The sequence below is a fragment of the Oryctolagus cuniculus genome, chromosome 7, assembly GCF_051225735.1.
Source record: "Oryctolagus cuniculus isolate XC-2025 breed Fujian yellow rabbit chromosome 7, ASM5122573v1, whole genome shotgun sequence".
NCBI lineage: Eukaryota > Metazoa > Chordata > Mammalia > Lagomorpha > Leporidae > Oryctolagus > Oryctolagus cuniculus.
In genome coordinates, this window is record NC_142873.1 from 914359 (window position 1) to 931237 (window position 16879).

Here is a 16879-nt window from a genome sequence, read left to right on the forward strand (position 1 = left end):
TTCTGCTTAGGCCTAACCCTAAAACAAACTAGCATTCAGTGTGAACTTGAACATAGTCCTGAAGCTAATTTTAATGCTATATCTAACACTAGCCTTAAACTAACCATCATGCTAACCAAAGACTAAGCTTTATCCTAGTGATGATGACCCTAACTTCAACTATAACTGTATATTATATATAACCACAGCTCTCACTCTATATTATATATAGATATATAACCATTTATAACCATATATAAAAATATATATTATATATATATATAATGTATATAAAACCACAGCTCTAACTCTATCCCTAGCCCTACACCTAAACTTATCCCTAATCCTAGCTCTATCCCTAGGCCTAACAATAGTCTTAACCCTATCTGTAACTCTAATCACAAATCTAATCCTAAATATAACACTAGTCCTAGACCTAATCCTTATTCTAACCCTAAAGCTAAACATAACTCTATGTGTAGCCCTAACCCTAAGCCTAGCCCTAACCATAACCCTAACCATGGCTTTTAATCTAACCTAGACCTAAGCCTAAACTTAACAGAACCCTAATCCTAAAACTAGCCCCGACTCTTGCCATAAGCCTAATACTAACACCGACACTAAACATAAACCTAGCTCTAAATCTTACCCTAACCCCAACCCTAACAATAGCCTTAATAATAGCACTCATTCTAAACCTTAACACCAATCCTAGCTCTCATCCTAGTCCTAATACTAACCGTAGCACTCATCCTGTATCTAGTCGCACACTTACTTCTAACCCTAAATGGCAGAATTTGCATTCACATGAACTGTCAGGGTTTATATACACTTGAGTAACTGAAATGGTCAGAGAATCAGAAAGAGAGCCCAAGCCCTTTTGTGTTTGAATGGTGCCATCCTTAGTCACCAATTCTGAAAACACCCCATTTTCAAGCAAATTGTTGTTGAACTTCTAGGTGTCACTGTGGTGATACATATGGGAAGGCTTGTGGCATAGGATGAGGAAAAACTGCAACTTGGCAAAAAAAATTCAGAAAGCATCAGTCAGTTATTGAAGTCTAGTAGAGGCTTTATGAGTAACTGCCATGGATTGGTCCTCCAGTCCTAGTGTAAACTTTGTTATAGGAGGAAAGCAAACAAAATGCAGAAAATGTATCATTTGAAACATATTAAGTGGAAAAATCAAATATAGAAGGCAGGTCAAATGAATTTTATTGTCTACAGATAAAAAAATGAGCTGAATGCCAACAGTGGCTGTGCTTTATGATGAAAGATAATATCTGAGTAGTACTTGTGAAAATAAACTGCACCCTCTCAGGGAGGCCTGGAAAAGTGGTGCTCACAGTCAAGAACGTAGATGTAATGGCTAAAACACTCTACAGAAAAAGAAAACCTTGGATTTGATCCCAAGTCCAGCTCTAGACAACTCTTTTTTTTTTTTTTGGACAGGCAGAGTGGATAGTGAGAGAGAGAGAGAGAGAGAGAGAGAGAAAGGTCTTCCTTTTGCTGTTGGTTCACCCTCCAATAGCCGCCGTGGCTGGCGCGCTGCAGCCGGCGCACCACGCTGATCTGATGGCAGGAGCCAGGTGCTTCTCCTGGTCTCTCATAGGGTGCAGGGCCCAAGGACTTGGGCCATCCTCCACTGCACTCCCTGGCCACAGCAGAGAGCTGGCCTGGAAGAGGGGCAACCAGGACAGAATCCGGTGTGCAGGCGCTGCAAGGTGGAGGATTAGCCTAGTGAGCCATGGTGCTGGCCCTAAATAACTCTTGAAACCACAAAAGAGAAAACAGGCATTTTGCATTTTTCCCCATCAGAATAGCAGCAAAATATGCAGTCATGGGAGCAGAGAGGAAAGGGAGGACTGAGAAACAATGAGCAAACCTAAATCTGTTTGTGATTTAATGGTGCTGTGACTTTGCACCTGTTCTCAAACTGCCCATTTTAAAATAACTTTATCTTTTTATCTTCTTGTGGTGCATTGGCTTTGGGAAGTGGGTTGGCATGGGGACACAGGAAGTCACCTGGACCATTGGCCACCTTGTGGGCTGCCTTAGATGCTGGAACTGAAGGCATCAAGATCAGCAATGGGGTCCAGCTCTGAGATTAGATCTGAGAACTCTGGGGCTGGCCGAGGTATATCAGCTTCCAAGCAGGTCCTGGAGGCTGGGGTGCCTCAGCTTGCCAGGCTCTGCCAGATTTCCCCAGGTGCCAAAGTCTGTGCTGCAGGACAGGGTGCTGATGCGTCCCTGCCCCCACTCCTGGCTTGCTCCCACCACTTGCCTCATAGCAAGCAGTGCTGGTTTCTTGAATGGATTCAATATTGTGTACATGGCAGCTTAATTTTCTGACTTTGTGTTGACTCTGAAACCAGATGCTATGGAATTATAGAGATTTACTGTATTTACCCAGAGTAACTGAAATGCTGTTTGTAAAAATTCACCTGAGTATTCATTTTAAATACATAATTCAAGGTTTAGATGGTTTCATTTTTAGATGCTTAATTTTGGTAGCAACCACAATATTTTGACAAAACTATTTGTAGAGAGTTCTTTCAACCATGAATTCATATAATATAAAATGGGTGTTGTGACTGATGTTATCATTTACTGCTGACACTGTAAGTTCATGAAAACCGAGGAACTCAATAGCAAAACCTGCCCAGTTCAGTAAGAGGTGGAGCTCACTTGTGCTTTTCATTCCTTCCCAGCAGATGTCTCCCAGACTTGTTTCCATTACAGAAAAGATTCCTTTTTTGCAACATTTTATGTTTTCAGGTGGGAATACTGCTTTCATTTTATAACCACAATGCTCTTCACAAGTGCCAGTAGTGGGAGGATTGAATAAATGCTGAGATCCCTTTCAATGCCAGCTCAGTAAAGTAGAATAAACAGGAAATCAGATGTCATTTAAGGAATTTTTTCCCAAATGTACAAGGTTTTTTATATATAATATATTTTATTATATTTATATAATTATATTATATTATATTCATTATATTATTATATTAATATGTTATGTAATATTTATTTTATTATATATATAATAAAAGAACAAGCACTTGCCAAAAACAAATACAGTGCCAATCTTAAGTGATTTGGAGTGCTAGTTTATTGTGTTTTATATCTCAGCGTATCAATTATATTCTTTTGTATGCATCAAATATTACATAAGAATGTAAAATAGTCTTTACAAAAGAGAAGTAAATATAAGAAAAGTAAATATTACTAATATGCAGCAGTACATATTTATTATTTGCAAATGGTTCAAAGATTACAAGGCCCATTATTAGTAACAACACATGTGAATCATGACTTAGCAACATAGAGTGTAAAGGAAGTTACATATTTATATTAAAACACACATGCAAATGTATTCCAGTCTCTCTCAAGCACTCACCATACACACTGCTTTAGAAGCAGGAGGCATGAAGCTATAGCAGTTTGAATATACACAGCATACTGAAATATCTCAAGCATGAAAACTGTACCTAATTTGCCATAATAGTTTCTTTCTTCAAGTATTTGGATCTGAACTCAAGCAAAGAAAATAATAAACACCAATGATTTTCATATTATGAAAATAGAAACAGGTTAACAGTTGTAAAAATCTTGAGAAATATGGAGCTTATGAGAATGAGAAATGCATTTCATAAAAAAGGCCATAGTGGATCTATTTCATTGGGGCTGTATTTTTTTTTTTAATTTAAGATCTCTGTCTCTTATTCTTCCCCCTCCCTCTTTGTAATTCTGCCTTTCAACTAAGTAAGTAAACAAATCTTTAAAAACAGATGGACAGATATGGCTGCACATACCCAAAGGAATAGATACACAAAGGGAGAACGTTGGATACATGTAGTCTCCAAGTGCAGGATTTGACTGGTACTGAACAATCAGTGGTAGGATGACAGCCGCACTGCAGTTATTTTCAGATCAGTGGCAACCCTCAATTCCACAATCCAACTTGAAAAAGTTAGGATTTAAAACTCTCTTTTCCCACTCAGGGATTACCTGAGCCACATGTACTGAAAAGGAACTAAGAGGGAGGATCTTCAAGCACATGTAGTCATCACTCAATTTCAAAGTCAGAGCTTTAAATGCTAAGGTTAGTCTGAAAGATATCAGGCCCTTTTAGCTTCTTAGGGAACACACACTATATCTTTATTTTTTAAGAAAGCTTTTATTTAAGAAATATAAATTTCATAGGTACAACTTTTGGAATATAGCAATTCTTCCCCCCATACCCACCCTCCCAACCCTAGGTCATCCCACCTCCTACTGCCTCTCCCATCCCATTCATCATTAAGATTAATTTTTAATTATCTTTATATACAGAAGATCAACTTCATACTAAGTAAAGATTTTAACAGTTTGCACCCACACAGACACACAAAGTACAAAGTAATGTTTGAAGACAAGTTTTACTATTAATTCTCATAGTACAATTCATTAAGGACAGAGGTTCCACATGTGGAGCAAGTGCAGTGACTCCTGTTGTTGATTGAACAATTGACACTCTTATTTATGATGTCAGTGATCACCTGAGGCTCTTGTCATGCGCTGCCAAGGCTACGGAAGCATTTTGAGTCCACAAACTCCGTCAGTATTTAGACAAGGCCATAAGCAGAGTGGAAGTTCTCTCCTCCCTTAAGAGAAAAGTACATCCTTCTTCAATGGCCCCTTCTTTCTACTGGGATCTCACTCACAGAGATTCTTCATGTAGATCTTTTTTTTTGCCACAGTGTCTTTGCTTTCCATTCCTGAAATGCTCTCATTGGGTTTTCAGCAGCTCTATGTTTTTAAGAATTATAATTCTCGGGCCAGCACTGTGGTGCAGTGGGTTAATGCCCTGGCCTGAAGCACTGGCATCCCATATGGGTGCTGATTCAGGTCTCGGCTGCTCCACTTCCTATCCAGCTCTCTGCTGTGGCCTGGGAAAGCAGTAGAAGATGGCCCAAGTCCTTGGGTCCTCGCACCCATTGGCAGACCAGAGGAAGCTCCTGGCTCCTGGCTTCAGATCGGCACAGCTCCAGCTGCAGTGGCCATCTAGGGGGTGAACCAGTGGACGGAAGACCTTTCTCTCTGTTTCTCCTTCTCACTGTCTGTAACTCTAACTCTCAAATAAATAAAATCTTTAAAAAAATGAATTATAATTATCTATACAAAGCTGCAAGTAAAGCTAGAACAAGCCTGTGACAACATCTGAGAACATTTGTACTATGAGGTTCCTGAGTTAAAGGGATTTAAGTAAATAGATGTGGTTGATTTCCAATGAATCTTTATTTACAAAAAGAGGTGAATCTTGTTTTTTTTTCAGAATATCTTGCACGCATGTTATTACCCATTTTACGGATACCAATGTGTGCCCCACCACATTTTTCAAGTGAAATTTCAAATAAAACTTTCAAATCTTTAATTACAAAATAAGGTTTCTTTCTGCTTTTTTTCTTTTATTTTTTAAGTAATTCAAAATCTAAATATGATTAAGAAATTTTATATTTGACTAGGGTAGAATTACCAAGTCTTTAAGATTTTCAAACATTTTATGGTATCTACAAATCTAAGCAAGATGATAAATAGTATACATAATACATATTTGGGAATTTTGAAGAAGTCATTTTATTCTTTAGCTTTAGATATGTATCATTGTCTCATAGGAGTCAGCCTAACTGGATTCTTTAGCTGTCTTTTCTTCCTGGGGCATCTCAGTTTCTGGGAAGCTTGCTTCTGAATTTTGGAAAGGAAGAACTTTTGGTGTGGACCATCACTCTTTCAGCTGGGGTTGGCTTTTGCTGGTTCAGAGCTTGCACTCTTGTCCAAACTCTTTTCTTCCTCAAACTGCCAGCTGCCTCCATGAAAAAAGGAAAAAACAGCAGCACCCTAGGTTCATTTTCTTATTCATTCCATGATGCTATGTTATCTCTTTGTCCTAATGTAGTAAGTAGCTGATCTAATAATCTAACAAATTTTAATTGGCTAACACAAATGTGTTAGAGGAAGACCTGACCTTTTTTTTTTTTTAAATAGGGAACTCTATGCTGTCTGTCTTGATCCAACTCCTTGGTGACCTTAGCCATGAGAATTTTAATCTACAGGCTCTGGGAAGACACAAAACTCATGAAGTGTGGGATTCCCTTGTCTTTTTTTTTTTTTTTTTTTTTTTTTTTTTTTTTTTTTTTTTTTTTAGTGCCTGTTTGTTGAAGGACATAACAGTGACTGTTGAATGACAGAGTGGCTGCTTTTGGAGGTAGAAGCACACAAGTGTCCGAAAAACAGCATCTAAACAGGAGATGAAGTGATTTGCTCTTCACATTAGTTGGCAGGTGCATTCTTTTTCAGAGAGTGAAGATGATACAGAATCCAAGTTAGAGAGGGCAGTTTGTAGGGAGGGAGGTGCGGTTGGGAAAATGAGCTTAGGGTGAAGCCTTTCTAATAGTGTTCTCACAAGCATGCATCCAATAAAAGCAATTTGAATGATGAAATTTAGCCATTCCTTAGCATTATATATATGACAGTGTCATTGACCCTGTTATCATAAACGGCTATGATTTTTCAGGGTGCTGTATAATAGTTGTTTATACTCTAGAGAAAATGAGAAGACTTGGTATATGTACTTTAGAAAATAACATTGGCAATCTATCACAGATTATCATTTTTATTATAAAATTTTAAAATTTAAAAGCCATGTTTCTTTCCACCGTGACTATTATGGACATGCATTGGTTGTTCAACAAGTATTTGTTTTTTTTTTTTTTTTTTTTTTTTTTACAGGTCTGACTGTTTATTGTGGGCAGGGGCTCAAGAGCTCTTGGTGGGGCGGGTGCGCTTCCTCTTCACCATCACGGGCTTCTGGCTGCGCAGGATGGCGCTGGCTCTGCGGATGGCGGCCATGCGCAGGTCGGGGCGGTACTTGTTCTTGCGAATCATGTGCCGGATACTGCTGAGCGTGGCCCGGGCGTTCTTGTTGATGGTGGTGCGCACGTACGAGGTGGCCGGCTTCCGCTGGCCGGATCTGCGCTTCATGACCACCACGACGCCCTTGCCGTCGGCCGCCGGCTCCACGCCCACGGTCTTGCGGTGGATAAGCCCGTTGTAGCGGAACGAGTTGCGGCCCTTCAGGTTGTTGGGCTCCGTGCTGTACGTCTGCTTGTTCCTCTTGATCAGGAAGCTGGAGCAGTTGCGCACGACCATCCACTGCAGGTGCGCGGACATGGCGGCGGCGGCTCCTCGCGCCGAGGCTGCCGGAGACGGAAAGAGCAACAAGTATTTGTTGAACCCAATAATAAACAATTGAACAGATGAGTAAAAGCCTATTGATGAATTTCTTGAGAAAAAATAAATCAAGGATTGGATTAAGATGGAGGAAGAGAGGGAGCTTACTGTTGTAGAAGATAGTATGAAAAAAGTGGAGAGAGTACAGTCTCAAGGAAGAGTTAGGGAAAAAATGGCAGAGGAAACTCCACACAAATTAGAGGGACACTGTGGACCATGTGCAGGGTGTGGACATGCACAACTCAGAAACCCAGCAGCCAAGAACCTCAGCAGCAGCTCAGGAAGTGAGACCAGACTGGAGCAACCCAAGCCACTGGTGATGAAGTTGCAGAAAGATCCTGGTGGGAATCCAGCTAGGAGCCCTAGGTAGGACAGTGTACCTGCCATGTTTCTGTCTCCCTGACCACCCTGAAACTGGCATTCTGTAACAAGCTGATAGAGAGCAGGCATCATTTTGGACATATGTAATAGATGCACCAGTGTCTGTACATTCAGCAAACAGCAGAGCAGAGAAACTTGAATTTGGTGGGGAGAACTGATGGGGGGGCTGGGTGCTCATGACTGTGGGAGGCTTGTGTGCTGGGACTGTGAGAACACTGATGCTGTGTGGGAGGGCTCAGGGTGTGACTGGGACTTTGGGCAGTCACTGTGGGAAGTTGCATGTACTCAGGGCTCACTGATTACCTGGAGAGAATCACTGCATATCAGTCTCCCACATATGTGCCAGGGGTCAGAATATGTGTGGAATCCACTGCTGCTTTCCCAGGAGCATTACTATAACTGGTTTGGAAGTATAGCAACCAGAATTCAAATCAGCACTCATATAGAATCCCAGTATTGTAGGAGATGGCTCAAACCCATTATTAAACAACAGCTCCCTCTCCTGTCTTCTGTGGTGAACTATTTCTAACATGCTTACTATTTTAGAATTAAGTGTTGTTTTATTGGCATCTTATGTATTGCACTATAAAATTTAATTTATCAGGTACATTTTTCCTTTTTCTTTTTTTAAAAAAAGATTTATTTATTTACTTGAAAGAGTTACACAGAGCGAGAAGGAGAGGCAGAGAGAGATAGGTCTTCCAACTGCTAATTCACTCCCCAGTTGGCTGCAGTGGCCAGAACTGTGCCTATCCAAAGCCAGGAGCCAAGCATTTCCTCCGGATCTCCAATGAGGGTGCAGGGGCCAAGGATTTGGGCCATCTACTACTGTTTTCCCAGGCTATAGCAGAGAGCTGAATCAGAAGTTGAGTAACTGGTACTCAAACTGGTGCATATATGGGATGCTGGTACTCTGGGCAGAAGCTTTACCCACTATGCCACAGAGCTGGTCTCATAGTATATTTTTCAAGGATTTTTTTTTTTTTTTGCTTTGACTTTCGTTCTTTAAACAGCATTTTTTTAACTTTTCTTTAATGAATATAGATTTCCAAAGTACAGCTTATGGACTGCACTGGCTTCCCCCACCCCCACCCCCGATGACTTCCCTCCCACCTGCAACCCTCCCCTTTCCCGCTCTCTCTTCCATTCATATCAAGATTCATTTTCAATTTTCTGTATATACAGAAGATCAGTTTAGTATACATTAAGTAAAGATTTCAACAGTTTGCACCCACATAGAAACAGAAAGTGAAATATAATGTTTGAGTACGCGTTATAGCATTAAATCTCAATGCACAGCACATTAAGGACAGAGATCCTACATGAGGAGTAAGTGCACAGTGACTCCTGTTGTTGACTTTACAAATTGACACTCCTGTTTATGGCATCAGTAATCTCCCTATGCTCCAGTCATGAGTTTCCAAGGCTATGGAAGCCTTTTGAGTACTCCGACTCTTATCTTATTTAGACAAGGTCATAGTCAAAGTGGAGGTTCTCTCCTCCCTTCAGAGAAAGGTACCTCCTTCTTTGAAGACCCATTCTTTCCACTGGGATCTCACTCGTGGAGATCTTTCATTTAGGTGTTTTATTTATTTTTTTTATTTTTTTAATTTTTTTTTTTTTATTTTGCCAGAGTGTCTTGGCTTTCCATGACTGAAATACTCTCTCGGGCTTTTCAGCTGGATCCGCATGCCTTAAGGGCTGATTCTGAGGCCAGAGTGCTGTTAAACAGCATTTTGAAAAGAAGTTTTTGGGGCCATGCAATGGCATAGTGGGTAAAGCTGCTGCCTGCAGTGCCGGCATTCCATATGGGTATGACTTTGAGTCCTGGCTGCTCCACTTCTGATCAAGCTCACTGCTATAGCCAGGGAAAGCAGTAGAAGATGGCCCAAGTGCTTGGGTTCCTGCACCCACATGGGAAATTCAGAAGAATCTATTGGCTCCTGACTTCAGATCAGCCCAGCTCTGGTCATGGTGGCCATCTGGGGAGTGAACCAGCAGATGGATGATCTCTCTCTCTCTGCATCTGCCACTCTGTAATTCTGCCTTTCAAATAAATAAATAAGTCTTGAAGAAAAGAAGTTTTAGACTTTAAGTGTAAATTATCCCTGTACTCAATTATAGATTTTAATTTTTTCTTGTATCTAGGAAATCTTTGCCTAACTTAAAGTAAAAAAATTTCTTCTATGATTTTTTTTTCTGGAAGTATTGTAGTTTTCAGAACTACAGTTAGATCTGTGGCATATTTTCAATTTTGTAAATAGAAGCTATTTTATTGGAAATTAGTATCTCATTGTGCTAACACCAAGTGTTGAAAATGCTAGACTTTCTCCCCTGCACTGCAATAGTGCCTCTGTAGAAAACCTGTTCACTGTTTGTGTTTGGGTCTTCTCTGGAACCTCTTTTGTGTTCCAGTCATCTGGCTTTCTGTATGACAACATCACACTTTAGGTTAGTATAAATTTATAACACTTAAAAATCATCTCTTTGATTTTATTATTTTTTCAGAGTTATTTTGGCTATCCTAGATTCTTTGCATTTTCATATGCACTTATATCAGCTTGTTACTTTAAAAATAACCAGGTTGCTAAATGAAAGATCTCTGTGAGTGAGATCCCAGCAGAAAGAATGGGCCATCAAAGGAGATACCATTCTCTGAAGGGAGGAGAGAACTTCCATTATGATTATGGCCTTATCTAAATAAGATCAGAATTTGTGAACTCAAGAGGCTTCCATAGCCTTGGCAGCTCAAGATAAGAGCCTTGGGTGATTACTGACATCATAAACAAGACTGTCAATTATTAAATCAACAATGGGAATCACTGTGCACCTGCTTCCCATGTAGGATCTCTGTCCTCAATGTGTTGTACTATGTGAATTAATGGTAAAACTACTACTCAGGCTGGCGCCATGGCTCACTGGGCTGATCCTCTGCCTGTGGCACCAGCACACTGGGTTCTAGTCCCAGTTGGGGTGCTGGTTCTGTCCCGGTTGCTCCTCTTCCAGTCCAACTCTGTGCTGTGGCCCAGGAAGGCAGTGGAGGATGCCTAAGTGCTTGGGCCCTGCACCCACATGGGAGACCAGGAGGAAGCACCTGGCTCCTGGCTTTGGATTGCAGCAGTGCACTGGCTGTAGTGGTCATTTGGGAGGTGAACCAATGGAAGGAAGTCCTTTCTCTCTGTCTCTCTCTCTCTCACTGTCTAACTCTGCCTGTCCAAAAAAAAAAAAAAAATCAGGCAGACTTTATTTTTTTTTTTAAAGATTTTATTTATTTATTTATTTATTTGACAGGTAGAGTTACAGACAGAGAAAAAGAGAGACAGAGAGAAAGATCTTCCATCTGCTGGTCACTCCCCAAATGGCCAGAACTGGGCCAATCCAAAGCCAGGAGCTTCATTCCAAGTCTCCCACCTGGGTGCAGGGGCCCAAGGACTTGGGCCATCTTCCACTGCTTTCCCAGGCCAAAGGAGAGAGCTGCATGAGAAGTGCAGCAGCAGGGACTCAAACTGGAGCCCACATGGGATTATGGCACTGTAGGCAGAGGCTTAGGCCATTACACCACAGTGCCAGGTCCCAGACTTTATCTTGAAACTTAACTTTACTCTGACTGAAGTTATCCCATCTCACAGATATTCATCTGCATGTTCAGGCTGTTGAAACAGGATGTGGTATAAAATGCTAATGGACCACATGATTTGTGAGCTCATTTCCTTTAGCAATAAAATTTTTTGTATGATATGTTATGCCCACTTAGATTGTCCCCAAAGACCACCAAGGAGCCTATACCGTTGTAAAACACATGAGTTTTATTGCAGGTCTGGGCTTGGGTGATCAACTATCACTGATGCCATGGGTCTGATTGAAAGCCCCAACTTCAGTGAAGGGGGTTTTTATAGGGTTTTCAGAGACAATCTATGCATTCTAGCACCATTCAGCAAACCATCTCATTCCATGGGAAATTCAAAGAACATCTCTTAAAACTGATTAGTGCATCCAGCGGCAGGCATGGACCTATTAAAAGTGGTGGGATGGCTTTTGGGGTTGATGCCTTTTAAAATGATTGGCTAAAGTATAGGGTCTGAGCCACTAGGGTATATGTGCCAAACTGCAGGATCTCAGGATATAATCAGTTACCTTAAGTGCCTGAAAAGACACCTGAAACTTTAGGTATCTCCCTGCTATCTGATGATTGGCTGTTGCTAGGTGGGGTTTATTGCAAGGGGAGTTCATTTATTTATTTTTTCTTTCATGAGCTTCAGGGTTCAGGGCTCAGTCAGGCCCGAGTTACAAGATGGAGGCCTATTCTAAAATAGCTGTGCCTTGATCCAGGCTCAGGTCTCTCAGAGATACAACACAGTCTACTCATACATTCACCTATTGAAGAATATCCTGTTTCAAAATTTAGTTTGATTTTTATATTATTGCTCATGTGGAAATTTGATTTCTTCAATCATTGCAGTTGGATAATGTTTGCATTATGGATTAGTCCGGATGTATTCTTCTTCTTTGTCTTTTGAAAAGTGTGTAGAATTACATTAGTTTTTCCCACTTTTTCTCCAGTTTTATGGACGTCTTCATCCTGTCACAATGAAATTGATTATGAAAACAGGCTGGTGTTCAGACATCGGGATAGACAAGTGCTTTTGGGAGCTTGGCTCAGGGGCAGTGGTGTGGCTTCTTTATGTTGACACTATCCTTGCTGACAGAGGCCATGCCATGCACTGAGCAGTGCTGTGGGGCCTGCTTCACCATGTCTGAGATTAATTCTAGGCAGCCAAGGCATGAGCCAAAATTTGCATGGAGCTAAGGCCTCACAGCCAGCATGATTCATGTAGTAACCAGTCCTGAAGTGAGCAATCCTCTGCCTGCAACAGGAAGTCCACCAGAGGCACACTCACTGTCCTCTGTGAGACATGGGGAACTCCTGGCCACACTGCCATGGGTCCTTGCCCCTTGTAGAGACTCCAGCTCCAGGATCCACCTCTGTCACTATGGGACTCTCCTTGTTCTCTGCAGTGTGCTGGCAACCCAGTTTCCTGTAACAGAGAATGGGGAGCCATGCTGGGGTCATGCTGAGGTCAAGGTGGTCAAAGTCAGAGGGGCCTCTGGGTCCATGCAGGAGGTGCTGCAGATCCTCAGGCTAAAGTTTTATTGATTTTCAAGTGCAAATGATCTATGGCCTGACCAGAATCACTCCATTTTGTCCCTGATTGTCCTCTATTTTTTTCTAACCAGTCCCACAACTGCTAGCTACTCAAAAACTAATCTTCTGAGAGGTTTTTTGTAAGTTTATTTACATTAAGTACTGGAAAACTTGTTAATATCCCCAAGATAAGCATAATGTTGCTTGCTCTAGCTCCTGTAACAAATGCTTGGCTTTGTAATTAACTTCAAGATATGGTTTTGGCCTTTAGAAGCTTAACCTTGAGCTCCTTCAGGGCAGTATGATTTGGAGAGCACACGCCCCTGTGCAGCCACTGGCTTTTAGAAATAAAAGACTCCATAATTAGGCCCTGAGACTTCAGCACTTATTAATATTTCTGAAATTAATAATCTGTGTGGGTTCTTGCCATGAATTCAGAGACAAATTCTGAATACTGGCTCAAATAGACCAGATGATAAGCTGAGTTTTTAAGCTTTTATTCAGTGAGAGAAACACATAGGAGAGTGAGGGCTCTATCTAAAGGAGAAAGGAAAGTTTGGAAATTAAGTAGGGGCCATACCAAGCAGGGAGCAGGCCAAGAGCTGTGGACTTGTCCTGTGAGGCCCACACCATCGGGGAGGGTGAGGCAATGGTGTTCTTCCACAGGAAGCACCAGGGACAGGCTTCAGTGAACATGTCCACCTTTATTAATGACCATGTACCCTTTCAAAGGGCAGGCAGAAGGGGCATAACTAATTCAGGGCAACCCTAACTCTATAGGATAGAACCAACACTGGCACCAATAAGCATCTCCAATTAGCTTGAAGGTCTCATAGTTAGGGTAGCTTTCCAGGTGGGCCTGGAGCACCCCCACCAATAGTTTACCTAATTGGCAGAAGGTGGGGGTGGGAGAAAATGTGCCTGAGGCTCCCACCTCCCACCATCAGTCAGGCTAGCCACATGGGCTAGGCAGAAAGTCTCACAGGATCACCCACATCTCCCCCCTTTGTTTTAGGGCAAGTGTGACTCTGCTTAGCGTGGCACAGCAACAAGCCGCAGCCCACAATAAGCTTTAAATTAAATTGAAGAATGCCTAGCATGGGGATTAAGGGCAGGGAGGAAAAGAAGGGCAAAGGGAAAAAGGCCAGGCCCACCATGTTTCAGGCCTTTGTAATTGGCAGGCGATGCACAGGTATGGGAAAGCAGGGGCATGAGATCACACGGGGGCTGGGGACAGTGTGATGAGGGTGTAGCCTTCCAGTTCTCAAGTCTAATGATATATGACTGCCTGCATCATCCCACCTTCAGAGACTCCATTCCCTTAATCCTAGGGATGTTGAAGGGTGTAGAATCATCACATCTTCTATAGCTGCTTCCTGTTTATGAGGGATGTAGTGCAGGCCCTGCCTGTCCTTGGTCTGGAAGTCTCTATCTCATCTAACAAATTCTCTTTGTGAGCTGGAGCAATCTTGGTCACCACCAATGTCTGTGTCCCCTGTATGGTCAGTGACTCCCAGAAGTTGTTGAGTTCTGGAACATATGTTTGTTAATTAGTATGAACAAAACTGGAACATGACCAATTGTAAATGGAGTGCCCCTTTAAGATGAAAAGACCACATCCTACAGACTCCCAGATAGTGGGTGGTGATATAATATAAACCCATTTAGCTTGAGTATAGAGAATTATAGGAACACATTAGGAGTTTTATTGTTAATAATAGAGAGAATCAAAGAGGCAGGTACACCATGCCTGCCTTCAGGCGCAGCACTCTTGATGTGAGGAAAGCAAAGGCTTTACTTTTCTTTTTGCTTAAGATCTCTGGCTTACAGGAATAATCAGGCATATCTTTTGAGTACACCTGTGAGGACTTGAGAGGTAGACATTAATCCTAATTTTACTGAGGTAGTCATGTTCAGTAGCACCTGGTAAGGTCCCTTCCATTTAAGCTGTAGCCCATCTGAAGAGGATCTTTCTATGAATGGCTTGTTCAGGGAAAGGTGCTGAAGTTGGTCTGTAGAGGGTCAGCTTTCAGAGACTGGGTCCAGCATTTGGCATTTCACGTTGCTATCCACACAGGCTGCAGAGTGATCTCTGGAAAGCACAAGCAAAATGTTTGCCCATCATTATGAGGGGATCAGGCCCCTTCCATTGTTGGGTGGTTGGGTCCCTCCATCAAACCAGAGGCAATTGGGTTGCACCTGTGAAAGGTCTCCAGTGTCTCACTGCTGGTGGCTCTCCAGGGGGTGAGACCTGTAAGAACTTTATGGTGAAAGGAGCAAAGTTAATACACTGATAGTGGGGGTACCGTACTCTCCCCTCTGTTTTTTAAGCATAGTCTTAAGGTCCTGCATGGGAAGTTAGTGCACAGTGACTCCTATGGTTAATTTCACAATTTACACTCTTTTGTGTGCTGTCAGTGATCACCCAAGGCTCTTGACATGAGCTGTCTAGGCTATGGAAGCCTTCTGAATCCACAAACTCCATCAATATTTAGGGAAGGCCGTAAGCAAAGTGAAAGTTCTCCCTTTGAAGAGAGTACATACTTCTTTGATGACCACTTCTTTCCACAGGAGTCTCACCCAGGGAGACTCTCCATGTAGGCACAACTTTTTGCACAAGTGTCCTGACTTTCCATGCCTGAAATGCTCTTGTGGGCTTTTTAGCCAGACCAGAATGCCTTTAGGGATGACTCTGAGGTCATTGAGCGTTACTTAGAGCAATTGCCATTCTATGAGTCTGCTGTATGGACTGCTTCCCATGTTGAAGCATTTACTACTCTTTAATTCTGTTGATATGATCACTTTAACAATTAGTGCCTCCTATATGACCAATTTAAAACTTAATGCAGTCAAATACAGTCACTTTTAAACTTAATCATATATATATATATATATAAATATGTTAAAACTTAAGATGTCACTTTCACCATCTAGCCCAAGGGCCAGATTTGATCAAATCATAACTCCTTTAAAACTCAGTTGTTTTAAACAATTAGAACTTAAGAGGCATTAGGAGAACATAGTAGATTACTTTAAAATAACACAGAATCTATCTCTTTAGTTGTTCAAAAGTCGGGAAATAAAACCTTAAATTTAAGACCTGGTGCATTGAATCAAATCCCATAATTTTAAGAGTCAGAACTAGGGAAGAAAGAATAGCACCCACATGGGAGACCAGGAGGAAGCACCTGGCTCCTGGTTTCAGATCAGCATAGCATGCTGGCTGCAGCGCGCCAGCCGTAGTGGCCATTTGGGGGGTGAACCAATGGAAGGAAGGCTTTCTCTCTGTCTCTCTCTCTCACTGCCTAACTCTGCCTGTCCAAAATAAATAAATAAATAAAAAAAATAAAGAAATCAACAAATGACAAAACTGATGAGGATGTGGAAAAAAGTTACCCTGGTCCACTGTTGGTGGGAATGTAAACTGGTGCAAGCCACTGTGAAAGACCGTATGGAGATATCTTACAAATCTGATTATAGGCCTACCATTTGATCTAGCCATCCCACTCCATGGAATTTACCCAAATGAAAAGAAATTAGCATATGCAAGAGTTATCTATAACCCCATGTTCATTGCAGCACAATTCACAATAGCTGAGATCTGGGAACAATCCAGATATCAATCAATTGTTGACTTGATAAGAAAATTATGGTATATACACACTATGGCGTACTACTCAGTTATTAAAAAAGAAAGAAAGAAAAAGAAACCCTGTCTTTTGCAACAAGATAGATGAAACTGGAAACCATTATACTTAGTAAAACAAACGAGTCCCCGAAAGACAGATATCCTATGTTTTCCCTGATCTGAGGTAGCTAATAGAGTACCTAAAATGTAATGTATTGGAGTTAGATACACATTTTGAGATTTGATGATTGTTTAGAGCCCTTGTCTCTTCCATTGAGGAACAGTGATTTTTTTTTTTTATTTTTTTGCTTCATACTATTTGCTGACTTGTTGAACTCTTACTTAGTGTAGGGTTAACTATACAATCATTAAGTAAACTGAAAACAGATTTTGTAAAAGTTAAGTGGGAATGTGAGAGGGAAGAGAAAGGGTTGGACTGTGTGTGGGAGGGAGGGTATCAGGGGAAGTGTCACTTA

The 16879-nt window shown here is 41.5% G+C and overlaps 1 pseudogene across 1 annotated transcript; it reads right to left on the minus strand.

The window, feature by feature from the left end:
• Window positions 1-6716: 6716 nt before the first annotated feature.
• On the minus strand, window positions 6717-7242 carry LOC149125245 (large ribosomal subunit protein eL28 pseudogene; annotated as a pseudogene). Its single transcript, XR_016236803.1, has one exon. The product of XR_016236803.1 is annotated as a large ribosomal subunit protein eL28 pseudogene (transcript).
• Between the last annotated feature and the right edge of the window lie 9637 nt (window positions 7243-16879).